Source organism: Hylobates moloch, unplaced genomic scaffold (assembly GCF_009828535.3).
Source record: "Hylobates moloch isolate HMO894 unplaced genomic scaffold, HMol_V3 SCAFFOLD_5, whole genome shotgun sequence".
In the NCBI taxonomy this organism is placed as follows: Eukaryota; Metazoa; Chordata; class Mammalia; order Primates; family Hylobatidae; genus Hylobates; species Hylobates moloch.
This window is the reverse complement of record NW_026652280.1, coordinates 72,824,974-72,852,670: the sequence shown is the minus strand read 5'-3', so window position 1 is coordinate 72,852,670 and position 27,697 is coordinate 72,824,974. Positions and strand designations below refer to the sequence as shown.

The following is a 27,697-nucleotide window of genomic DNA, read 5'->3' as shown; positions in this document are numbered from 1 at the left end:
TTAACCCTCTAATCACATTGTTGGTTCCTCTGGCAACAGCCTCTCATCCTGTGGTTTTCCAGGGATTTTCAAAAATCACTTCATTAATATAAACTCATGTGGTTGAAAGGGGCTGATTATGATAAAAGATGCATCTTTCACCTTTATCACTCTGGAGCTCCACTGGAGCTATTTCAAGAACTGGGGACAAGAGTCCAAATATTTTAACAAAAGATAATCCTATTGCTCCTGTCACCTAGGAAATTACAAGGGTTTTAGGAGCTGTGAGCCAATATCACAATCTCCCTTCCCACTAAACTGGGAAGGTACTCAAAATCAGGCCCTCTGCAGTTTGTCTCCATTGTAACTTGGTTATGGCCTTCTAAAAATCCATATTTCTTGCCCACGGGTCAACTGGAAAATCACTCTGGATTTGGATAGATAGCACCCTGCTCATAAGAAAAACCCATGATGGGCTGCACTGTGCAGATGACATTGTCCTTCCCCAAACTGGAAAAAACTCCATGGTTTTCTGAGATACAATTTATGTTACTCAATGTCAAATACATTAGGCAATTTAGACATAGAGATCCATTAAGTACAATTAAAATTCCAGAAATAAACCCATACACATACAATTGATTTTCAAAAATGGTGCCAAGAATAGGGAAATATTCTTTTCATAAATTGGTGCTGTGACAACTGAATAGCCACATACAAAATACTTAAGTTGAACTGCACTCCATATTATAATTTACCAATATGGCTCAAAGACTTAAATATAGGGGGCAAAACTATAATACTCTTAGAAGAAAATACAGTGGAAAATACTCCTTATTTTGGATTTGGCAAAGAATTCTCACATATGGCATTAAAAGGAAAATCAGCAAAATAAAAACATAATTTGGACTTCATCAAAATTAACAACTTTTGTGCTTCAAAAAAGTGAAAACACCAGTTGGGAATCTTGTGTGCTGTTGGTAAGAATGTAAGATGCTGCCGTCACTAGGGAAAAGAGTATGGCTGCTCCTAATAAATAAATAAATAAATAGATAGATAGACAAATAGAAACCGTGTAGACCATGTAGATAGACAAAAAGTAACCATGTGATCCAGCAAGTCCACTTCTGAGTATACCCCTCCAAATGAAAAGCAGCAACTGAAACAGTTTTTTGCTCAGCTATGTTCACAGGAGCACTACTTACAATAGCCAAAGGTGGACGCAATCTAGGTGTCCACGAAATAAATGGATGAACAAAACGTGGCATCTTCCTGCAATGGAATATTATTCAGCTTTAAAAGGAATTAAAATCTGAGACATGCTACAACATGGTGAAGCTTGAGGACATTATGGTAAGTGAAATAAGCCAGTTAGAAAAGGACGAATATTGTATGATTCCACTAACATGAGGTTCCCACGGTTAAATTCAAGGGGTCAGAAAGAATGGGGGTTGCCAGGGCCTGAGGTGAGTGGTGAACGGGGAACTGTTCTATGAGGTAGGGTTTCAGTTTTGCAAGATGAAAACAAGTCTGAAAATTGGTTTCACAATGTGAACTTAGTACCCAATACTAAGAAGAGGACATTTAAAAATGGACGACGGCGACGAACAAATTCTGCGAAATGCAACTGTCCTGTCAGGGACCAGCCTGGGCTGAAGTCAGGCCAGCTCAACCACGCCCCCTCCGGCTCCACTGTCATTCAGGGACGAGGGGGCGGGGAGGTGCAAACTGTCCAATCAGGAGCTCCGCTGAAGAGTTGCCTTGCCACGCTCCGCCTGCGCAGTGGGGAGGTCGCCATGGCTTCCGACTCTGGCGCGGTCTTTTCATCTGCTCCGGAGAGCCCTAGGTGGCTCTGGGCATCCTTTGTTGCACTGTGACCTGCAGGTACTGAGAGATCCGTAGGGAGGACACTGGGACACCCTCGAAGCTGGGAAGTAGTGTGTGGCCGGGTATACCGAGGTGAAGGGTCTGGTTGGAACCGGCTGTGGCCGCGGACCGAGGCCTCCTCGCGGTCAGCCCGGGATTCTGCGACGCGAGTGCACTGGGGGCGCAGCTTGGCCCTTGGGCCTCTCATCCGGGGCTGGCAGGGCAGCCGGGCCACAGCGTCCCATCCCGTCCGGTCCCTGCGCGGCTTCCTCGGCCGACTCTGGGCATCGCTGCGCCCTCAGCCCCGCGTGTCCCCTTTGTGCAGTCGTCGGGGAAGCATCCTTGCTCTGCCTGCGGTGTTCCTGCGTTTGAGAATCCGTTTGAGTCCCCAAATGGATTGTATACATTGTGGCTGGATTTATGTGACTTCAATTTGTTCTTTTTTGAAAAATATTTTGACTCTTTTTGGGTGCTGGATTTGTAAGTTAATGGGTTAATTAGGATGGGTTCAAATAAATTTGGTTTCCAATAATTAAGTGGCGAGTTGGTTATTCCCTTGGTCCACTGTGCTTTCCGGTGGGTGTTCTTCAGCAACGTTTGGGTTAAAACCTTAAGGTGAATCTAGGGAGTTTCCTCACTTGTGAGAAATGAAGCTTGGGGTGTAGCATTACCTCACTGCCAGGGGACAGGAGGAGCTTCCAGAGCTCCTGCTGTGACTGCTCAGATGCCCCTACCCTCATCACCAGGGCCTGACCCCGTCTCTAAGGGTCACTGCTCACAAGCTTGGGGATGTGTTTGACCTTTCGAATGTGGGTTTTCCTTTTTTAACGATGGGGAAGCAGGGTCCTTATCTGAACTGATTAGAAAGTTTTTGTTTCTTCCCTTTGAATTCCCTGATCACACATTGCCTCCGTTAATTTTATTCCCTTGTGTGAATATGTACGAATTTTTAGTTTCTTGGGGGAAAATGTGAACTGCCTGCGAAATGTCGGTATAGCAAGAAAAGCCTGGAACGAGCAATTTTTGTTCTTTTTTGGAGTGAGAACCTCAAGATGTGAGATCAGGGTACTTAAGTTTTTACGTACTTTTTAAAAAATATCACTTTGCATGTGCAATGTAGTCCTTAGAAAATTTTGAAGTTTTAAAGGCTATACTGTTCATTAGGCAATTGAATTCCTATTTTAACGGATAGGAGGGAAGTTACGACAAGCATCTGTATATTCATGAAAATCCTACTACACTGAATATATTGATCCCTATTCCCCAGTGTATTAAAATACTCATTCCTGAAAATATCCCCCAGTGTTAGTGTTCCGAGCGGCGCAAGGTCAGACATAACCACGTCTAGGCACATTTGTGTCTTAACACAAAGTCAAGCTTTTATTGATGTATATCCAACCGTAAAAGCCACAAAGTATGTGCAGCTCCCTAAGAGGCAATTCTCCTTAGTACTACTTCATTCGGTAGAGCCACAGGCACGCAGGCTCAACCATACATAGTAGCATACTCAATATATAAATGTTATAGATAAAAACTTCACACTCAAAAATGAAAAATACCAAGCCGCCTTGGTAATTAATTTCTTGCCAGCTTGTTCACAAATTGTTTTACAGAGGCTGACACGGGTTTTATAGTGGGCAAAGAAGATTGTTACAGTGAAGATGACAAAGTTCTGTAAATGGTCCCAAAGATATTTAGATCAATTCCAGAATCCAATTTTTAATGTATTTATCAGATTCCAATCTTACTATGAGCCTTCACTAATGTGGCTGAAGGTCTTTTTGAACATTTTGAGGTAGGTGCATCTTTTATGTAAGCCATCTAGGTCTTTCTCAAATGTAACTTACTCAAAAGTAACTTTTGCACCAACCTAATATTTTGTGTTTAGTACTGCTATACCATATGTTAGTGCCTCAGTGGTATGTTTTAGTTGTGCTAATTCTGTATAGAATTTATTACGAGCTTGTTCAAGTACTTTGAAATTTCTTTGTATGTGTTTATCTGTGTGATGTCTATCCAAGAGATTTTTTGTATGTTGGAGGGCTATGATGATGGAAAATCCCTACGCCATTTCTTTCATGTAAATGGTAAGTTTTGAAGTGTTTGTGAGGGTGATGTTTATGACAAATACCAGTTGGATACATTCTGATTGTAAGTATGTGTTGTGATTTTCTTATGTGGTTATAATAGGTTAGTGTTTTTGTTTGTTTTGTTTGTTTTCTGAGCAGATTATCCAATGGAAATTTCCTAAGTCTGGAGTCATTGTGGGTATTTTTGTGATGCTGATAGGTGAGTAGTCTAGTTTAGTTACTATATTCTGAAAGGTGTAGTATTTGACCATTGGAATACTAATTCATTTTGTACAAGATAACCATCAATAAATAATGGTCTTTCTCAGGTGGTTATTTGTAGGTTGTGTCTTTTATGCTAGTAGTGAGTCTCCTCCGCTTAATTTGAGCAGATTTGATAAACATTGCCCCGAATCGTCACATCCTGAAGGTTTGGATGTATTCAGTTGATCTGTAGCTGCCTTGTCCCAATTTTATGTAAATAATTTTCTGCATTGTATTGTATTTCTTATGTCATTCTAAGTCTGAGTTAGTAAAGTACTGTGCCTAGTACATTGTGTTTGCAGTAAGTTTTTCACCATAAAGTTTCTTAATGTAGAGAGGTTGGTTTTTAAGATGCATACTTTGTGATCAATATTGTAATTGAATCCTTTTGATACTCTGTGAGGTTATTTATGAGTCATCAGTTGTATTTTATTAAATGTCTGTGAGATAGATGAGAATGTGGATGTGGCAGTTTACATGTATGAGTTAAGTTTATGTTTAAAATAAAATAGGTCTTTTAACTTTCTGAATTTCTGCTTCTTGTTATTACTGAAATGACTAAGTTTGAAATAATTTCAATTGCTGCAAATATTTGTAGCACTTTTCTTAAATAATATTTATCTTGTGACAGTAAGTTTGGTAAAATGAGCTATTTCTCAAATTCTGGTTTCTCAAATTGTATACATTATGGTTGGATTTATGTGACTTTAATTTGTTCTTTTTTGAAAAATAATTTCGACTCTGCTGGGTATTGATTTGTAAATTAATCTTAATGGGTTAATTAGGATGGGTTCAACTAAATTTGGTTTTAATAATGTAGGTGGTGGGTTTGTTATTCCCTTGGTTCACTATGCTTTCCAGTGGGTGTTCTTCAGCAATGTATGGAGTTCTGGCTTCCCCTGTCAATTATTCATGGTCCAGGGACTCAGGGTTTAACATAGCATTTTATAGAAGAAATGTCTTCAACTATAAGTATAGGTAAGTGGGAGTCTACTGTGGTGGCATTTTGGTAAATAGGGTGTTGGGATGACCACGAAACCTTTATTCATGATCCATTGGATGTTTGGATTATGGAGAAAAAATAATTTAACATACTTAGGTCTATGGTTGTGACTTTATCCATATTTGTTTTAGTTCCTAGTGTTTTCATTAGCCAATTGATTTAAATTGTATGTTTTCTCTGTCTACATATTCAAAATAAAAGTTTAAATCATCCTGAATTTCCAGTGGGCACATTTGAAAAATAAGTTAATTTTGTACATATTTGGTTTTGTCAGTAAATTTGTCTAATACAGTCATATTTCTTGGTTCATTTTGTGTAAAGAATGTGCTAATAATTTCTGTTGTTTTGTATGTGGGTGTAAATGATCCAAGTACTAGTGGTAAGTTAGATAATAGAAGATTGTAGGCTGGGCATGGTGGCTCACGCCTGTAATCCCAGCACTTTTGGGAGGCCAAGGAGGGCCGATCACTTGAGTCAGGAGTTCGAGACCAGCCTGGCCAACATGGCGAAACTCTGTCTTTACTAAAAATACCAAAAAATTAGCCAAGCATGGTGGCTGACACTTGTAATCCCAGCCATTCTGGAGGCTGAGGCATGAGAATCACTTGAACCCAGGAGGCAAAGGTTGCAGTGAGCCAAGATCGTGCCAATGCGCTCCAGCCTGGGTGACAGAGCAAGACTCTGTCTCAAAAAAAAGCATATTGTAGGTATCTGGTATGTAAGTACATGTGAATATTGTTCCCATTTTGTTATAGTTTATAAAAAATGCTTGTCTCTAGTGGTGCCTAGGACTATCATGGATTTCTGGAAGATGTTGACTTCCAGGAATCAGTATTTTGAGTAGGGACTCTGTACGTTGTATCTCCTGTGATTATTGGGTACCAGTGTGGTTTTCGTGGTTGCCTCCAAAGTGAGCCTGTTCTAGTTTCCACCAAAGAGTCGCATTTTCAGTTATGATGATGTATCTGTTTCCATTTTCTAGAAAATCTTTAACTTCTCCCACTTTGTTCAGTGTATGATTATTATGCCAAAAGCCAACATTATTTGACAGGATTGCATCTCTTTAATAAGGCTAAAAAATTCTTACCAGCAGCATTAGATAGGGAACACAGATTACACTGAAGAATCTTAACTGATCCTGTCACTTTACGAGCACTATTTTTGAAACACACACTAAAACAACACAATATTAGGTAGCTTGGATGTATTATAGCCAAGTTTGCCATCTATGCTGTGAATTTAGCATGTGTTGTATTATGCCAAATTCTGAATTATGCTGTTTCCATTGGTTCAGTTTGGTTTGCGAAACCTGTTGGCCTTGCCATGTGTAGCCATTTTAGTAAGTAACTTATATTGAAGAATGAGTGAGGGATAAGGTTCTTCCCCCGTTGGATAATGAAATATAGCTCTAAGGTATGTTGATGTGAAACATGTTAATGTTGATTGTCTCTTAAAATACATATATATTGAGTAGTGTCAATTCTACACATTCTTTTTGTGAGTTCCTCATTTGTGGTATTTAATTGGTATCCTTGAAAGCAAGTATACTTATATTCAGGACAAGCTCTATCTACATAATGTTGTGTTGTTTTAGTGAGTGTTTCAAAAGTAGTGCATGTGGAGTGATAGGATCAGTTAAGATTCTTCGATGTCGTCTTTGTTTCCAGTCTGATTCTGCTGGTAATAATTTTTTAGCCATATTAAAGAGTTGTAATCCTGTCAAATAATTTTGGCTTTTGGCATAATAATCATAGGATAAACAAAGTGGGGGAACGCGGAAGTTTCCAAAAAACTGAAAGTTAGGAAAGTTAGCTAGATAATAGTTATAGTGTCTGATCCTCTCCTGCTGTTATTATGTCATAGTCTAATGTGTATCTCGGTAGATATTTTCCTGTGGAGATCTGAAACGTGGGTGTATGTAATATGAAGTAGTTGGTGTGGTAGCTATGTCCGGTGTTGTATCATCTCTTGGATCTGCTTCGTAATCATAATCCTTCTTTCAAGTCTGAGATGGTACTAGAATTTGTGCCAAGTATTAACAAATAACTTGTAGGAGTATACTATCATATTTAAGCGTGTCATGTTAGATCCTCCAATATATGGTTCTCTCTGTGGTACTAGGATTGGTGTTCAGTCTAATATATTGCTTTTTATGTAAATCGGTTCATGTGTCTGTTTCTATTAGCATTTCTCTATCTATTATGTTTCCTCTCCATTGGTTTGAGATGTGACTGAATTCTTGCTTGATTGTACCTATGTTAAGTTGGGTGGGTCACAAATCGTTTTGTCATTTATGCATTCTTCTAAGATGTGTTTAGGAGTATATGCAAAGTGTTTATAAAGACGCCTTGGCTGAACGTGTGTGGAAACTCTTCAGACATTGTTTTGGGTCAAACAAATATGAACAAAATAGCCTAAATGAGACCCCTGACCTTCTAGCAATTCAAAAAATGATATATTTTCATAAAGTATGTATTGTGGAACGTGTTCTGGTAATCCTGTGATCTTAGGTGCTGTGTAATCTTGGCATTGTTGGACATGTATGTGTTCATGGCTCAGGAATTTTTATGGTTGTGTTAAGAGTAATGGTAGTAGGCTGGTTGGGTGTGGTGGTTTATGTCTTTAATCCCAGCACTTTAGGAGGCTGAAGCGGGAGGATCACTTGAGCCTAGGAGTTCGAGATCAGCCTGGGCAGCAAAGTGAGACCCCGTATCTACAAAAAATAAAAAAATTACCTGGGTGTGGCGATGTCTGCCTGTAGTTCCAGCTACTTGGGAGGCTGAGGCAGTAGGATCACTTAATCCCAGGTAATGGAGGCTGCAGTGAGCTTGCACTCCAGCCTGGACAACAGAGTGAGAACCTCTCTCAAAAAAAAAAAAAAAAAAAAAAAAGAATAATAATAGTAGGAAAGGAAGTAGTACTAGTGGTAGTAATAGTTTCTGCTATTTCCCATGTGTGTCTCCTAAAATATTTTAATCTACTTCAAGCCTATGTTTGATATTATTTGATATGTAAGCATTAAACATAATGCTGCAAATCAAGATATAGTACTCTGTGGATGTTTAAGATCTACAGATTAAGATAAATTTTATCAGCCAGGTGTGATGGCTCATACCTGTAATCCTAGCGATTTGGGAGGCCGAGATGGGTGGATCAACTGATGTCAGGAGTTTGAGACTAGCCTGGCCAACATGGTGAAACCTCGTCTCTACTAAAAATACAAAAATTAGCTGGGCCTGGTGGTAGGCGCTTGTCTGTAATCCCAGTACTCTGGAGGCTGAGGCAGGAGAATCACTTGAACCCAGGAGGTGCAGGTTGCAGTGAACCGAGATTGCACTCCAGTCTGGGTGACAGAGTAAGACCCCGTCACAAAAAAAAAAAAAAAAAAAAAAAAAAGGTAAAAATTTTATCTTATACTTTTTCTTTTTCTTGAGCCAGGGTCTAACACTATTGCCAAGGCAGGAGTGCAGTGGTGATCTCTGCTCCCTGCAACCTCTGCCTCAAGAGATTCTCCCACCTCAGCCTCCCTCCTGAGTAGCTGGGACTGCAGGTATGCACCACCATGCCTAGCTACTTTTTTGTAAAGATGGGGTTTTGCCAGTTTTTCATGCTAGTCTCGAACTCCTGGACTCAAGCAATCCTCTCTCCTTGGGCCTCCCAAAGTGCTGAGGTTACAGGCCACCGTGCCCAGCCTGAAACACTTCTTTCTTTGACAGTGTGGTAGAGGGTTGCTTCTAGCAGTGGTATGGCTGCTAGATTAGGTTGGGATGCATCAAACAAAGTAAGGTAACTATATGGATTTTCTTATCTCATATTAAGCAGTTTAGCAATACAACTTATATAGTAGGTTAGTAGCCAAGCGAGGCCACTCCAGTCCTCAGGGTCGGTATGTTCAGCTAAGCCTTGAATGGTTCCTAAGGCTGCATTTAGTTTACAAATATAAGGAGCAGAAAACTGGTTGTGGCACCTAGGTTCTACAAGGTCTGGTCTGAAATGGTCTGACATTCCATTCTGGGCCTACTTAATTGGGCCAGCCCACTGCAGCTAATTCTTCACGTAAATCTGATGAGATGATTCTGAAGACCCTAGGTGGTGAAGAGGCTGACAGTGAAGAAGGTGAATAAGGTAAGATGTACAGGGGTGATGGAGATCTTAGGCTAAAGGTGATCTTAGAAAAGCTAAGTCTGAGTGCTGGAAGTACCCTATAGCTGTTGGTCTGCAAGTTACTAATCAATACTGTGCTAAGTAAGCAGATAGTGTAATTTATAATTTGTCTGCAATTGAGATGTCTGTTCTTATGGTACTCTGGTTTATCTAGTTACAATCTCTGTGGTGGCAATAACAAGACAATAAAGTTACTATGATGGCTAGTATGAAGTGAATGAGAAAGGTGGTGAGACCAGTTGAGAAGCTACACAAATTTGTAGCTATGTTGTTGTCTTGAGTAAAGTATTTATTCCAATGATGGCTAGAAGTAATGCTGTAGTTTAAGATATTAGCTTAATGTCTAGTAAAATTGGCTTGAATTGAAGTACACCTTCAGTTATTCTCAAGGAAAATATTAATGCAGTGACTAGAAGAAAACGGTGTAGTACCAATATTGCAGAAAGTATGGTAACAAATCTAGGTCAGGTGAGAATTTGGAGAAAGGCTGTGAATTTTGTGTAATTTTTACTCTCCTCTTTTTCCTGCAGTCCCATAAGTATTTCTGTGTCCGTTGATTACAGTGTGCTCTTGGGGATAGTGTTGTCATTTAGTCTCATGCTCATTTTGTAAGGTATAATATTTGCATCATGTTCTTCCTTATTCTTATGACCATTAAGATCAGTTGATTAAGAGATGAGTGGGGGTTGCTCTTAAGGAGACTTTCTCTTTGATTTAAGTTAAAACATGCCAGGTTAAGAGCATTTTGGAATGTGCTCATTTTGTCTACGGTTTTTAATTATCTTTTTACTAATCCATTAAATCTCTCCATTCTGCTGCTGCGAGGCTATAGGATAGGGGGAAATACCATTGTAAACCCAATCACTCTACCAGTGCTTGTGTAGCCTTTGATGTCAAATGAGTTTCCTGATCATTTTCAATTATTTTAGGGGCTCTGCAGTGAGCTGCCCAATTTCCTACGGCTGAAATGTTAGATTTGGCAGATGGTGGGCTAGCCACTATTGCTGTACCAATCCTTGTATATGTGTCCGTCATTGTTACTGCATATTTTTTGCAGGTAGGGTGATTTAATGATCCCATAAAATCTATTTGTAAGCAGAAGTTAAAGGTGTCAGGTTTAGATCTGTCTTTGGGTTTAGTACATCTGTAATTGTCTATGTTTTACATTGCTCATGATTAGCCATAGCCTTTCTAATTTGGTGCCACATCACCTTTTAATTTCTGTCTGCAGCCATTTGTACAGTGTATGCCTAAATGTCCTTTTTGCTTATGTAATTGTGTTTATAGAATATAAACTGCTTTTGGTGTCTGTTTAATTTTAAAGTCATCTCCTGTTTTTTTTTATAACTATTGTGTGGAGTACCTGTGGTATTTCCCATTCATAGTCTGATTTTCTCCCAAGTTGTAGAGGTGGTGATGAATATCTCCATGAGTTGTCTGGATTTCTGTGTCGCTTTAATTTAGGTGTGCTTTGTGTATCAATGGTTATGTTTCTTGTTCATGTATCTACTGGCTATTAAGTTTTATGGTCTCTGAATTATCATTTCAGTGTGGCAATATCAAAATGTGTCACAAATATCTTAATTTCGTTTGATAATTCATATACTTCCTCCCAGTGAGATTTGGACCATATGTTTTTACCATTGATTTTTAAATTATTTTGTTTCCATTTATGTGACCATTGATAGGGCTGTGCCATTTGTGACTGCTCATGAGTCTGTGAAAATGTAAATTTTCTTTTGTTTTTCTGATATTGAGTGTCTGACTCCAGGACAGCTGCAATCAGTTCTGCATGTTGTACAGAAAAGTGATTTACCTCATTCCTTCAGGATTGTTTGGTCCTGGGAACTGAGTGCTGCTGCTGTCCATTGGTTCTGGCCTGAGTCTTGGAGGCTGTTCCATCTGTAAACCAGGTGTTAGGCAAGACATTAGACCAGACTGGGCCCCATTTTTCTATATTGGCTTGGATTCTCACTGTCCCTGGAATAATTCTGGGAGGTCTATTTCAGTTTTGTGAGTCTTCGCCATGAGGAGATGCAGTTGACCCTTAAAGCCAGTATCTCAACGTTGGATGTACCATTGCCATGTGAACAGCTTTGGATTAATTTGGATACCTGTCATTTTTTCAGGACTCAATTTTATCCAGTGATGGAGAGGCATATGGCATCTAATTGTAATGTTGTTGCCAGTCAGAGGCTCAGTGTTTTGGAGGGCTTTATATGTGAGCCATATGCATTTTTCAAATGGACTGTAATTATTATTAGAGTATGCGAATTTTGTTTTCCAAAATTTGACCAGCGGGAAGGATGTAGAATATGGTCTCTTTTCCCATAATGGCTGTGTTCCATGTTAATCACTCATCAGAATTACCAAGCTGACTTAGGAATCTGGAGATGAGTAATTCAGTGTTTGCATTGTGGTGATATAGTCTTTGAGCGTTTTGAGTACTTATGTTTGTTCTTGCCTCCATGTGAAGTCTTGGGATTTCCTAGTTATCTTATATGGCTGTCTCAGGATGATATTTAAATAAGGTATATGCTGTCTCCAGTATCCAGATAACCTTATTATTCTCTGTGCTTCCTGTTTGTTGTTTGCTGCCTTGCAGGCTTTTACCTTATCTATTACTGTGGTTGGGTTTTTTTCTCTCTTGTGATGACCACTGAACTCCCCAAAATTTGTAATTATTGTGTGGGCCTGTAGTTTTGTCCATATTAATAGTCCATCTCAGTGATTTTTTTTTTTTTTTTTTTTGGAGACAAAGTCTTGCTCTGTTACCCAGGCTGGAGTGCAGTGGCACGATCTCAGCTCACCGCAACCTCTGCCTCCTGGGTTCAAGCGATTCTCCTGCCTCAGCCTCCTGAGTAGCTGGGATTACAGGCAAGTGCCACCGCCCCCAGCTAATTTTTTTTTGTATTTTTATTAGAGATGGGGTTTCACCATGTTGGTCAGGCTGGTGTCGAAATCCTGACCTCATGATCCGCCTGCCTTGACCTCCCAAAGTGCTGGGATTACAGGCGTGAGCCACCGTGCCCGGCCCCATCTCAGTGATCTTAAACGTGTTATTGGGATTTTCCTTAATCTTTTTATGGTCATTGTTTACCATTATACTGTTGTCTATGTATGATTTTATTATCATTGTGTACTATTTGATTGGCCCATGTGTGATGATAAAATGGAGTGAGCCATCATTGGCCTGTTTAAATATCGTTATGGTAATCTTTTAAATTGGTATTTTTTGCCTTCCCTGTAGTGGGAAATCAGAAAACTGGAGAGACAGATAGGGTCACAGGAGGGTTTGTTACTTAAGGTGTACACCAGCTCAGCAGACTCGCGTCCAGAAAGACTGAGCACAAAGAAGGCAAGTGCCTTTTATGCATCCCAAGGTGGGAAAAATGTGAAGAAGGAAGCGGGCTTACAGAAGCGAGAGCAAACGATTAATCATCTTGTGACATTTCGTACATCTTAGGAAAAACATGTTTTGTAGCTTGTGTTTATCTGTCTTGTGACCTTGCAGCTGCACATCAAGAAAAATAGGAACTTACAGAACTTACAAAATATGCGGAGGGTAGATATGGTTACTGTTTCACAGAGAAGCAAGTAGTATTCTTTCTTAACTCCTACTTGGGGGTTGGGCTATTTGGGGCCCATTTCATCTTAAACTTTAAATAGCAATTTTTGTTATATGGTAGAGAAGCTTTGATTTTCTTTAACTCTCTACTTCATTCCCCCCTTTGGTGCTTTTTATGAATGAGTTTTTATAGAAAGCACCACTATTATCCATTTCTTCATGGGATGGCATATATTCTTCAGGTAGAGGCTGGTACTTAGTTAAAGCCATTATTTGGGTGGTAGTTTGTCTTGTTACAATTGCCTCTATAGTTGACTGAATACTTCTGATTAAAAGGGAGTATCAGGCATCCGCCTAAGATAAAGCCTCCTATTAGGTTTTAAATCCACCAAAAGATGAAAACCATCCTCCGAAGAGGGAGCCTGGAGACCAACCTTTTCAGGTTTGGACTGGAACATGAGCCAACTTTTGCATCCTCATAGTGATTTCCATGACAGCTTATCATCAATTTCTAGACAGCAGTTTGTTAAATTAACTTCCCACATACTCCTCCTTCTGAGGCCAAGAGGTAATCTAGTGCCAACCTATTTTGATAAATTGCATTTCTCATTTTTGTGGCTTGCACTGCCAGCAAACCTAAAGCCCTTGATGTTTCATTGGTTATCATTGCAAGAACAGGCTGTAACCTTATGATATGGTTGATCATGTAAATGGTGGTATGATATCCCCATGTTCCATCTTCTGCCCAGTTGGCTGGCCCATAGTATTTAATAGTTCTTTCAGGAGGCCAGTCATTATCTTTCCAGTCTCCTATATTTATATCCTTTTTAATGTTTGTGTCTATTTTTGAGGCTATGCTCCTTTTGGTTCCTAAAATACATGATTTCCTTATATTTCTTTGTGCCTGTGTTAAATCATTCCATTTGATTTCATCTCTGAATTTTGTTGGGTCTGAGTATGGGCGGACAGATCTCCAGGCTAATGTGATCCAGTCCCAGAGGGATGTGGCACGTCTTGGGTGATTATGATTTATTGATGGGTTTTCTGCTAATGCAGTGATTTGATGCATTTCTGTGCCTGATAGTGTCATGGTATTTTGTTCCATTATCCCATAGGTGGAGGAGCCAGTCTATGGTCTGTCTTTGGCAAAAATCTATTGTTTTTTATAAATTCTCCTCCTGGTGTATTCTCTGTCCTCACTGATGTCCTGAGGTCTGTGATTTCCATGGTTATAATATATAACTCTTTCTTTTTATTATAGTGTTTGATGCCTATACCCTCCTCAGGGGTCTTCATAATCTCCTGGGTCCTCTGGATGGGGGTCCTTTGGTCCCAGAGGTTCCTCTCTGAAAGTTACATCTGAAAGGATTTACTTTTCCTTAGGATTCTGTGAGCTAACTCTGCCTTTCTGGTGATCCCTCTCTATCTGTGAGGTACTTTGCATTAAAGATGCAGGTATTTCTTCTTGTGGAGTTTTGGTATGTAAAAGTTTACCATTTTTAGGGTCCCTCAAGTCCAACTGTATATCCTCAGGGGTGTGTAGAGGGTGTCTTTTTCTGACGCCAACTGTTGGTTATCATGGATCCTCAACACTAGTGTATTTGGGTGGTGAGCCCTTTGGCAAGCTTGCTTAATTTTCTTTCCTAGATCCCACATTATGAAATATTAGTTGCAACTTTATAAAGTTGCTTAATAATAGATATTTCCATTTCCAACCTTCACCAGCCATAGGAATTGAGACTATGCAATAATCGACTTCCTTTTCTTTCTGCCAAATTGAAAATTTGTTTTGCCAACTACTGTCTCGTAAGTCAAGACCCTGCTTGGTATGAGCCTTTCTGGCTCTGCAGGCTTCCTAGGTTGGCATCAGCCAAAACCTTGTCAGCCTTTGAATCTGCATAAAATGGGTGGGTTCTGCCCCATCACTCAGGGCATTCTTTGGGGACCAGGCATTCAAGACAAAGCAAGATTAGCCACCTAATTGGAAATCCAAAATATAGTAAAAGAATTACACAACAAAAAAGATAAAGGGGTATTGCATATGGCTTTTGGACTTATACAGCATAGGTTTTGAATTAATTTTAACATCTGCTGTAATGCACTAATTGACAGTCCTTCATGGGATTAATCAGTACTGAGACATGAATTAAAGTTATACCTGGAGATCCCACTAAATGTAAGTATACCATGTAATCTTAGAGGAGTTACTGAATATTAAATAGAGGACAAATAATTATGCCTTGCCATAAGCATCAGAATTGTTGTCTTGCTTAAATTCCCCATGGTCATAGCACTCGTTATCCTAAAATATTTTCCTAGTGAGAAGAGAAGCTCTGAATCAATGAGTCATAAACTAAAATCACATTAATATGTTAGTACTTTCAAATTGGCTTAACAAAATGGAACCCAGGGAACTTACCACCTCTTGCCGCATCCCACCCCCCCCCACCACCACCATTAAATTCTGTATGGCCCAGTATTAATTAGAGCCTTCAAGAATTGAAACCCGTTGTACAAACCTGTGTAGTGAAGAGGTAGTTGTCCCTAGTGCTTCTTTTAACAGCCCAATTTGGCCTGTTTTTAAACCTGGAAAAATAAGTGGCTACTCATTATTAGATTACTGGATTACTACAACCTTGATGATGTCACATCCATTAAGCCCCTGTACCCAGTACCCAACATTATGGAAATGACTGACTCCATCTAATCAGCAGTTGGTAAATACCCTGCTATCACAGATTTAGCCATGTCTATTCTGATCAGTTACTTTTCAACATTATCTTACCTGATGTTTCCCTTCATTTTTGAAGGGACACGATATACTTCTACCTGGGTGCCATCAGGGACTCTCAGAGGCCTTGCGTTTGTTACAGTCTCTGTAGGCAAGATCTTAATTGCAGCCATTGCCTTTGTCCAGGGTGACACCGAGGTTAAATTCTTAGAAATTATTTGGTAACCAGAGGGTTGCCATGTGCCTGACATCATGAAGAAATAGCTGTTGTTTTTCTCAGTTCCGACAATATCTTTTAGGTTTTTAAAAATATTTTGGAGGCAACATAGTCCTCCTTTACAAATTTTACTTAAGCCTGTTTATGCTGTGATTTGCAAATTGGCTCTTTTTGAATGTGCGCCCCTACTACAAGGGCGCTAGTCTCTGTTTAAAATTGCCATATGACAGGCACTCCTGTTGGTGCCCTCACAGACTCCCTATCTATAGAGGCTTTAGCGACCTCCTCTCATGCCTCCTGGAGTTTACCCATGATGGTCATAAGTTACCATAGGCTTCTGATGGAAGATACTGTCCTCAGCTCCACAGTGTGCTGTTAGAGCAGCAATTACCACTCTGTACTGTGCTTTTATAAAAATAAGCTCTCCTAGGTCCAGACCATGTGATTCTACTCAACTGCCTTGGGTTTTGGAAACACCACCATTCCCGAGAGTCTTTTTGACATGGAGCCAAGCATTAACCTTCAGCATGTCCTCCCTGCAGAAGGGGATGGCTTCCTTTCAGTCCTTTGCCACATATGTTGCTGGAACAGGTCTCCCCTCGCCTAGCCACCTTGCTACCAAGTGACAAACAGTAGGGATTTTGCCGACTTTATGGACAACATTGCCACTTTCATACATCATGGAGCTCTCATCAGATAGGTGACTGATTTTTATTCCTATATCAGGATAGACCTGGGTAAATGACCAGATCTAAGAATCAGCATAACTGACCAAACACCTCGCAGTCATCTTTGCACTGGCCAACAATGAGCCTCATTTGCACATGTTTACACACATTGGGGTGATTGTCTTGAGTTGCCCCTTTGTGGTAAAAAGAAAACACTCTGGATATCTCTTACTTCATAGATTCCCAAAATATAAACCAAGTTAACACATTTCTACATGTAACAAGTCCACTGTGTGTGATCCTTCAGTACACTCCTTATTCACATCGGCATTCCAGATGCTATGGATACTAACCAAGGCTCTCATTTCACTTCTCAGAAGATGTAGGGATGGGCTTTTGAACGAGGCTTTCTATGGAACTTTCACCGCCTTTGCCAGTCTCAGGCTCAGAAAGCACGGTAATGGCCTATTAATAAAATAAGTTCAAATTTTAATGAAATTTCCATAAAAGGTTGCATATTTCATTCATCAGTCCATCAGTCATTTATCAGAAGTGAATTGTTGTGAGCCTATTTTAATCTGTTTTGTCTTTTTCTAATAGACTTTTTTTTTTTAGAGCAGTTAAGGTTTAGAAAAAATTGAGAAAGTCCAGTGTTGCCACATAACCCCTTGTCTCAACACAGTTTGTCCTACTTTTTATATCTTATTAATGTGATACATCTGTTACAATTGATGTACCAATACTGATGCGTCACAGTCCATGGTTTACATTAGGACTGACTCTGTTATACAATCTGTAGTTTGAACAAATGTATAATGACTGGAGTCCATCATTTCTGCATTATTAAGAATATTTTCACTGCCCTAAAATTCCTCTGTGCTCCACCTATTTATTCATCCCTTCCTGTCATCCCCAAATCATTGACAAGCAAAAATAGTTTTACTCTCTCATAGTTTTGTCATTTCCAGAATGTCATACTTGAAATCATATAGCATGTAGCCTTTTCAGATTGTCTTTCACTTTGTAGTATACTTCTAAGTTTCCTCCATGATTTTCATGGCTCTATCCCTGATTTCTTTTTATCACTGAACAGTATTCATCCTATGAATTCACCACAGATTGTTTATCCAGTTTCCCATTGATAGATGTCTTGGCTTACTCTTTTTTTTTTTTTTTTTCTTTGAGACGGAGTCTCACTCTGTCGCCCAGGCTGGAGTGCAGTGGCACGATCTCGGCTCACTGCAGGCTCCGCCTCCCAGGTTCACGCCATTGTCCTGCCTCAGCCTCCCGAGTAGCTGGGACTGCAGGCGCCCACCACCACGCCCAGCTAATTTTTTGTATTTTTTAGTAGAGATGGGGTTTCACCGTGTTAGCCAGGATGGTCTCGATCTCCTGACCTCATGATCCACCCATCTCAGCCTCCCAAAGTGCTGGGATTATAGTCGTGAGCCACTCTTAAGGTTTAGAAACAGATACACAAATTACATTCATTTGCAGATTTTGACACGAAGTTTTCAGATCAATTGGGCAAATAACTAAGAACGCAATTGCTCGATCAGATGTTAAAAGTATGTTTTATGTTTTAAGAAATTGCCTACATTCCAAAGTAGATGTACAGTTTTCCATTTCTGTCAGCATGGAATGAGGAGTTCTGTTGTTCTACATCTTCATCATCATTTGGTGTTCTCTGTGATTTGAAATGTCGACATTTCAATAAGTGTGTAATGATCTCATTCAATTTTGTTTCCAATTCTCTATTGCCCTATCTGAATGGTGATGTGTATGTTCTTAACTTTTGCCCATTTTTAATTAGATTGTTGTCTTATTGTTTTAATACTTCTTTTGGTATTTTGGATGCCAGTTGTTTATAAAATAAGTGTTTTGCAAATAATTTCTCCAAGTCTGTGGCTTATATTTTCATTCCCTTCCACCAGCTTTCCCAGAGCAAGAGATTTTCATTTTAACAAAGCTAAACAATTATCTAAAACTTCATCATCAAACCTAAGGTCACCTAGATTTTCTCTTATGTTCTAGAAGTTTTTCATTTTATATCTGTAATCCATTTTGAGTTAATTTTTGTGAAACATGTAAGGTCTATGTCTAGATTAATTTTTTATGTAGCTGTATACTATTTTCTGCACTATTTGGTGAAATGACCTGTCTTTTCACCATTGAATTGCCTTTGGTTCTTTATCAAAGAACAGTTTAGTGTGCGTGTATAGGAAAGCAGTTGACTTTTATTAACCTTATATACTTCAACTTTGCTATACGCTCATTAGTTCCAGGAGTTTTCTTTGTTCTTGGGAATGTTTTGAGATTTTCTATGTAGACAGTGATGTCATATGCAACAAAGACAGTTTTATTTCTTTCTTCCCAATTTGTATAGCTCTTATTTCCTTTTCTTGTCTTACTGCATTAACTAGGACTTCCAGTATAATGTTAAATGGGAATGCTAGGAAGGGCTTTCCTTGGCTTGCTCCTCATGTTACCAGGAAAGCATATAGTTTCTCACCATTCAGTATAATGTTAACTGCAGATTTCTTGTAGATATTTCTCAAGAAGAGGAACTACTTGCTGTCATAAATGGATGTTAGATTTTGTCAAGTGCTTAGATTTTTTCATTAACTGCATTTCATTTGTCATATTAGTAATTTTTGTTTTTTTCTGTTACCTACGTTACAGATGTAAACATTTGTCAATTTTACTGCTCTTTTCACGAGAGCAGCTTTTGCTTTTGTTGATTTTTCTCTATTGATTTTTCATAATTTTATTTATTTCTTGTCTTTATTATTTATTGTCTTGTGCTTACTTTGGGTGTAATTAGCTCCTCCACTTTTATTTTTTTAAGGTATACACCATGTGTTCAGTATTGTAAATTTTCCTCAAAAATGCTGCATTTCACCAATTTTGATTATTTTAATTTTCATTGAATTCAAAGTAATCTTAAATATCTTTTGAGATTTCTTTGTTCCCCTATGTTTTTTGGAAGTACGATTTTTAATTTCCATGTATTTGTGAGTTTTTAAGCTCTATTATTATTTCCTGATTTGATGCCATAGTATTTGGAGAGCGTATTTTGTGTTACTTCTATTTCAGATTTGTTAAGATGTGTTTTATGTTCCAGAATGTGGGCTATCTTGGTCAATTGTTCCATGTGAACTTGAGAAGAATGTATGTTCTGCTGTTGCTGGTTGAAGTATTCTGTTTTTAAATTAAGTCCAGTTGTTTGAGGATGTTCTATTCAATGATGTCCTTCCTGAGTTTCTGCCTGCTAGATGTTCTGATAGCAATAAAAGGTTGTTGAAGTCTCCAACTATACTAGTGGATACATGTATTTATCCTTGCAGTTCCGTCAGTTTTGCCTCATTATTTTGCCACTTAGTTTTTATATACACACACACCAAGGATTGCTTTGTCTTCTTGGTGAACTGACCACTTTGTCACTAGGTAATGCCCCTCTATCACTGAGATTTCCATGCTGTGAAGTCAGCTTTGTGTAAAATTTAAATACAGCTATGTCAGCTTTCTTTTTGTTAGTGTTAGCATGCTGTATCTTTCTTCACTCCTTTATTTTTAATGTATCTGTTTCTCTATATTTAAAGTGGGTTTCTTTTTGACAGCAATGTTTTACCCAGTATGACAGTATCTGTCTTCTGTTTGTTGTATTTAGAACGTGTGTTTAATGTGATTATTGATTTAGTTGGGTTAATGTCTACTTTTTTTAAAACTGTTTTCTACTTCTTAATTTTTTCCGCATTTCATTATTTTTCTACCTTCTCTGCTTTCATTAAGCATTTGACCTGAATCCATTTTTTCCTCCCCTCTTAGCATATCAATTATAGTTTGTTGTTGTTTTTAAGAGTTTTAATGATTATGTTTGATTTTGGAGTACAAGTTCACAATCAACCCAAGTTTTCTTTTGATTAACACTATACTACTTCACTGGTTAGGCAAATACCTCATGAAAAAGTATTACCAATTCTTCCCCCTCTGTCCTTTGAAACATTGTAGTCATACATATCATATATCCATAAGCTAAAATTGCAGCCAAATACATTATGGCTGTTTATATTTTGAATAAACCTTCATCTCTTAGATTAAGGAAAAATTTTATTTTACCTTCATTTATTTCTCCTCTAATGTTTTATTTTATCATTTTCTTTTTGTGAGGAATTTGTTCTAATAGTTCTTTCAAAGCAGGTATACTGGTGACAGATTTTCTTATTTTTTTCTCAGAAAACTTTTATTTCTCCTTCACTTTTGAAGGATATTTTTACTCCATACAGAAATCTATGTGGGTAGTTTTTTTTTTTCTTGTGTTTTAAATATTTCACTCCCATCTCTTTTTGCCTACCTGGTTTCTGTAACGAGCCCAGTTTAATTTTCATATGTGTTTATAACTCTGATGTTGAGGTTTCTTCCCCCCATGTAACTTCATTTAAGATGTTTCTTTGTCTATGATTTTTTTCCAGTTTGTATATGACAAACCAAGGTATGGTTTTGGGGATATTTATATTGTTTGGCATTTTCTGAGATTATATATGTGCTTTGTCGTCTGTCATTAATTTTAGGAAATTGGCAGTCATTATTGCTTCAGTTATCTCTTCTGTTTATTTACTACCATTATATGTATGTTCCACTTTTTATAACTTTTTAACAGTTCTTGAATTTTGTGCCATTTCTCCCCACCCCACCACCTCGGCCATTTCAGTTTTGGCAGGTTAGACTGTTTTTCAAGATCACTGATCTTTCTGCAGACATTTCCACTGTACTGATAAACCTCTAAGGGTATTTGACATTTCTGTAACAGTGTATTTTATGTCTTGCATCACCTTTTGATTCTTTGTTAACATTTTTTTATATCTCTGCTTAAATTGCTTATCTGTTCTTTTATATTCTTCACTATTTCTGTGAGAACTCTTAGCATATTAGTCATGCCTGGTTTATGTTTCTGATCTGATCATTCTAACATCTCTTCTATATTTGAACCTAGTTCTGGTGCTTAACCTCTCTCTTCTGTGTTTTTTATTTTATTTTTTCTTTTTAATTAAAAAAATAGAGACAGGGTCTTGTCATATTGCAGGCTGGTCTCAAACTTCTGAGCTCAAGCAGTCTGCCTGCCTCAGCTTCCCAAAGTGCTGGAATTACAGGCATGAGCCACTGTTCCCGGCCACTTCTCTGTTTTTAAAATTTTTTAGTATTGCTTGTAATTTTTTTTTTGGAAAATTGGACAAGATTTACTGGGAAAAAGAAACAAGTAAATAGGCCTTTATTGTGAGGTTTTAGGTTTATCCTGCTGGTTTAGATTGTGTTTTCTATTTTCAGTAGTTGTAGACATCAGAGGACACAATTTCCTTTGGTGTCCTTGATTTTCTCTTTCTGGTCACCTTTGGGGTTCTTTAGACACTTCAATAAAGTTTAGAATGTGCGGAAATATACTTTCACTGTATCCAGCTGTTTTTAAACAGAAATCCTAATGACATTGGTAAGATGGGGGTGGATGGGAAACATGTTATAGTCCTATGATTTGATCTTAGTCTTTTAGTGATCCTGTGCCCCTGAGGTGTGATATTCTGTGGTAGTGTATCTGGAATTGGTGGGTTCTTGGTCTCACTGACTCAAGAATGAAGCCACGGACCCTCATGGTGAGTGTTACCGTTCTTAAAGATGGTGTGTCCGGAGTTTGTTCCTTCTGACGTTCGGACGTGTTCAGAGTTTCTTCCTTCTGGTGGGTTCGTGGTCTCACTGGCTTCAGGAGTGAAGTTGCAGACCTTTGCAGTGAGTGTTACAACTCTTAAGGCGGTGCGTCTGGAGTTGTTCGTTCCTCTCGTGCAGAGTTATCCATTCCTCCTGCTGGGTTCGTGGTCTTGCTGGCCTCAGGAGTGAAGCTGCAGACCTTCAACGGTGAGTGTTACAGCTCATAAAGGCAGTGCAGACCCAAAGAGTGAGCAGCAGCAAGATTTATTGCAAAGAGCGAAAGAACAAAGCTTCCACAGTGTGGAAGGGGACCAAGCAGGTTGTCGCTGCTGGCTGGGGGCAGCCTGCTTTTATTCCCTTATTTGGCGCCACCCACATCCTGCTGCTTGGTCCATTTTACAGACAGCTGATTGGTCCATTTTATAGAGAGCTGATTGGTCCATTTTGACAGGGTGCTGATTGGTGCATTTACAATCCCTGAGCTAGATACAGAGTACTGATTGGTGCATTTACAATCCTCTAGCTAGACATAAAAGTTCTCCAAGTCCCCACTAGATTAGCTAGACACAGAGCACTGATTGGTGCGTTTACAAACCTTTAGCTAGACACAGAGTGCTGATTGATGAGTTTAAAATCCTCTAGCTAGACATAAAAGTTCTCCAAGACCTCACCTGACTCAGGAGTCCAGCTGGCTTTGCCTAGTGGATCCTGTGATGGGGCTGTGGGCGGAGCTGCCTGCCAGTCCCGTGCCATGCGCCTACACTCCTCACCCCTTGGGCGGTCGATGGGACCGGGCACTGTGGAGCAGGGGGAGGCGCCCGTCGGGGAGGCTCAGGCAGTGCAGGAGCCCACAGGGCCGGGGGTGGGGGTGGCTCGGGCATGGCAGGCTGCAGGTCCCGAGCCCTGCCCTGTGGGAAGGCGGCTGAGTCCAGGCGAGAATTCGAGCACGGCGCGGGCGGGCTGGCAGTGCTGGGGGACCCGGCGCACACTTCGCAGCTGCTGGCCCGGGTGCTAAGCCCCTCACTGCCCAGGGCCGGCGGTGCCAGCCGGCCGTTCCAAGCGTGGGGCCCCCTCAGCCCGCACCCACCCAGAACGCCCACCTGCGTCCACCCGCGAGGGCTGCGCGCAGCCTCGGTTCCTGCCCATGCTTCTTCCTCCACACCTCCCCCACAGAGGGTGCCGGCTCTGGCCTCAGGTAGTTCAGAGAGGGGCTCCCACAGTGCAGCATTGGGCTGAAGGATTCCTCAAGCGTGGCCAGAGTGGACGCTGAGGCCAAGGAGGCGCAGAGAGCGAGCGAGGGCTGCCAGCATGCTGTCACCTCTCAGTAGAATGAGAAATACATCTGGTCTTTGTGTGTGATTCCTAGCACAGAGCTCTAAATCCCTTGGAATTTCGTGAGTGATAAGGGTGATAGGATCTACATTGTTTGCAAATTATCCACTCATGGAGACCTACATAACTTTAGAATGAGGATTGGTGATCATAGAAAGACCCACCCTTGAACTTTCAGCCCTAGTCCCCAATTTCAGAGGAGAAAAAATGGGCTGGAGAGTCAGTTATTACTAGTGTCCTGTGATTTAATTATTCACATCTATGTAATGAAGCCTCCAAACCTCATAAATGTTGGGATTCTGAGAAGTTGCATGTTGGTAAACACATTGGGGTGCTATGAGGGTGGCATAATTAGGAAGTGCATGGAAACTCCTCACTGTCTCCCCATACTTTGACCTGTGCACCTTGTTCGTTTGGTTATTCCTGAGTTGTATGTTTTGTAATAAACTGGTAATACTAAGTAAAGCACTTTTTCTGAGTTCCGAGAGAAGTTCTAGTGAATTATTGGACTATAAGCAGGTAGTGTGGGAACCTTTAGATTTATAGTTGGCTGTGTAGAAGTGTGGATAGCCTGGGTACTTCATTTTGTGGCTGGCATCTGACATGGCAGTAGTCTTGTCTAAGACTAGGCCTTAACCTCTGGAGTCTAATTCCGGATGGTTAGTATCAGAATTGAATTAAATTTTAAGATACTTAGTTGGTGTCAGAGAGTCGGAGAAGTGATATTGGGAAATACACCATATATTTGATGTTGAGAACACAAAAAACTTGATCTTCATACATGCTTCTCAGTCCCTTCCCCCAGGTCACTTCAGCTTTGACAAAATCTTAATACGTTAAGCTTTGTTGAAATAGATTCTTTTGAGGACAGACCTTTGAGGACTAAGCTCTGATTTTTTTTATCTTACCCAAATTCCTACCTAAGGGGTCTAGGGAGTCATGCCCTACAAACCATAAATTCTCATCAGATGGGTTTTATTTGACCCTATATATTGTGACTTACTTTTCAGTCTGACTCTGGCATAACATTATGAGATAAGGAAAAATATTTAATGCTAAAATATATTTCCTTGCCATACCTTGAAATTGCCCTGCAAAGTCTCTTGTGGGAAAAATCCACATTCTGTAAAGAATCCCCTTCCCCCTTTGTTTTCCTTCCTTTGTTTCCAGATCCAGGAGATAATCAACTAAGAGCCAGGCACCCTTTTAAGTCTGATAAGAAACAATTTACAACCTGCTCTCTCTGAAGTCTGCTATCTGCGAGCTTCCCCTGCACAGTAAAACTTGGTCACCACAATCTTTTTATCTTTAACCTGAACATTCCTTTCTGTCAATCCCAGATCTTTAGACAAACTCAACCAATTGTCAACTAGAAAACATTTAAATTCACCTAAAGCCAGGAAGTCCCTGTTTTGAGTTGTCCCGCCTTTCTAAACCAAACCAATGTATTTCTTAAATATATTTAATTGATGTGTCATGCCTTCCTAAATTTTATATATATATATAAAACCAATCTGTACCCCAACTACCTTGGGCACATGCTCTCAGGACCTCCTGAGGGCTATGTCACAGGCCATGGTCACTCATATTTGGGTCAGAATAAATCTCAAAATATTTTACAAAGTTTAATTCTTTTTGTCGATACTTTCTTCAAAAAAAAAACACATATCCTGGGAATACAAAATGGCTACTTTTCATTTTTGTCCCCCAAATTTTGAGACAAAACTTGGCCTTGTGACTCTCAATTCTTTACTGGATCTATGGAGAATAATTGATTTTATATTTATTCAGTTTTTACTTGCATGGATGAGAATGACAACTTCCGTGTTCCTTACTTGTCAGACAAGAAATTGGAAGTCTCTGACTTTATTTTGTTGATGTTTGATGATTGACTTGCAGAGACCCAGGGGCCTTCAGGACAGCATGGCGAGCAGCTGGTTATGATTTGGCTTTCTGCAAGTCTCCTGGCTTCTCATGTTTGTGAATGGGCATAGGAAAAAAAAAAGTTTACGCTCTTAAAGGTGTATTTATTTATTAAAACCTTGTTCAGATTTGAACCCATATTTCATGAAAAGCTGAATGATATGGTATGTCATAAGGTATGAGATACAAGCATTTTTAAACAAAGAGTTGATGGGCTTAAAATTTGTTTCATTTATATAACATTTCTCTTACTTCTCTAAGGTGGTCTTCAGTCTGCCTTTAGAGAACAATAAGGCTTCAGATGGTCAATAGAAGTAATTTCCATGTGTTTATGATAGTGTTAAATTTATGAGGAAATGAATGTGGACAGAGAGTCATATTTCTGAAAACCAAGTCATACACTAAATGTTTGGAGACCACAGAATTATATGTGAACTGTTTATGAATTGAGCATGGATTCCTAGTACTGCCAGTCTCACCCGTTTTCCTATAAACATACCTGGGTTCTTTTAGGACTTAGTCTCCTTTGAGGATGTGGCTGTGAACTTCACCCTGGAGGAATGGGCTTTACTAGATTCTTCACAGAAAAAACTACAGAGATGTGATGCAGGCAATCTTCAAGAACCTGGTCTGTCTAGGTAAGGATATCAACATTTCTCTACTTAGTTAAGTAGAGAAAAGGCGTTTCTTGCTCGACAGCAGTGTTCTAAAATTTGAAATGTAAAAAGGGAATCTTTTGCTGCTTAAACAAGACAGGGTCACAACTAATCTGAGCCTAGAATGTTACAGTTTTCTATAATTTGTAATAATTTATCATGTATCTGCATCTGCATTTTAGAGAAAAAGCAGAAAGACCAGGACATTGAAGATGACCACAAAAACTGGCTGAGAATTCTAAGGTGAGTTGCATTCACTAGAGTAATTAGTGGCCCATGAGAGAATTTCAGAAACAAACAGGCAAAACAGTAAGCATAGCTTCAAATGTATTCATTCTTACAAAATTTTCACCAAAAATATTTTAAGATGTCATAGATACTCAGAGTGTTAAAAATAAATCACTTTGAAAGATATTCAGAGTCACATCTGTGACTGTTGTGATAATAGCTATGATCAAATCTTCCAGAGCATTGAGTATATTAACTTTCAAACAATTCAGACAGGGCAGATAATCTATACTTCTTCTGAAAATAGGTAAAATATGATCATAATACCTATTAATAAACACAAGATAATTAATTTAAAAAGCCACTAATAAGGTGCTACTTATTTTTTACAGCAGCCAGGTGGTTGAGAGACTCTCTAAAAGTAAAGATGGTATTCAGTGTAGAAAACCACTAGCCAGATGACGTATCTTAATATGAGCAAGGTAACTTCTACTGGAGTAAAACCACATGAATGCAGCACATATGGGAAAGTCTTCATGCAGCATTCATCCCCTAATAGGCACAGGAGATGTCATGGTGGACAGAAACAAAGCGAGTATCAGGAATATGATGATAAACCATATAAATGTAAAGAATGTGGGAAAACCTTCAGTTATCACCACTGCTTTTTCAAGCATGAAAAAACACACATTAGAGAGAAACCTTATGTGAATGTAAGGAATGTAGGAAAGCCTTCCTTTATCACACAAAATGTCCAGGACACGTAAGAATGCATCCTGGAGAGAAACTATGTGAAGTAAAGAATGTGGGAAAGCCTTCCATTATCACAATTTACTCCAAATGTATAAAAGAACTCACACCAGTAAGAAACCCTATGAATGTAAACACTGTGGAAAAGCCTTTATATATTACCAGGCTTTTTGAAGACATGAAAGGACTCATAGTGGAGAGAAACCCCATGAATGTAAGTATTGTGGTAAGGCCTTCAGGTATTCAAGTTCTTTTCAAAAACATGAAAGAACTCACTGGAGAGAAATCCTATGAATGTAAACAGTGTGGTAAAGCTTTCAGTTGTTCAAGTTCTTTTAGACAAGAGGAAAGAACTCACATGGGAGAGAAACCCTGTGAGTGTAAACAGTGTGGCAAAGCCTTTCATTTTTTAAGTTCTTTTTAACCACATGAAAGGACCCACGCTGGGCAGAAACTTTATGGATGTAAACAATGTGGTAAAGCCTTCAGATTTTCTAATTCTCTGGGACTGCATGAAAGAACTCACACTGGAGAAAAACCTTATGTATGTAAACAATGTGGTAAAGCTTTCATTTGTTCAAG

At 39.2% G+C, this 27,697-nt stretch overlaps 1 long non-coding RNA gene across 1 annotated transcript; it reads left to right on the top strand.

Moving 5' to 3' along the window:
* The first annotated feature begins 1,776 nt into the window (after positions 1 to 1,776).
* Positions 1,777 to 27,045, top strand: LOC131383476 (uncharacterized). Its single transcript, XR_009213521.1, has 4 exons — positions 1,777 to 1,863; positions 25,995 to 26,119; positions 26,320 to 26,380; positions 26,758 to 27,045. It is a non-coding gene; the product is annotated as an uncharacterized LOC131383476 (long non-coding RNA).
* The last annotated feature ends 652 nt before the right edge of the window (positions 27,046 to 27,697 follow it).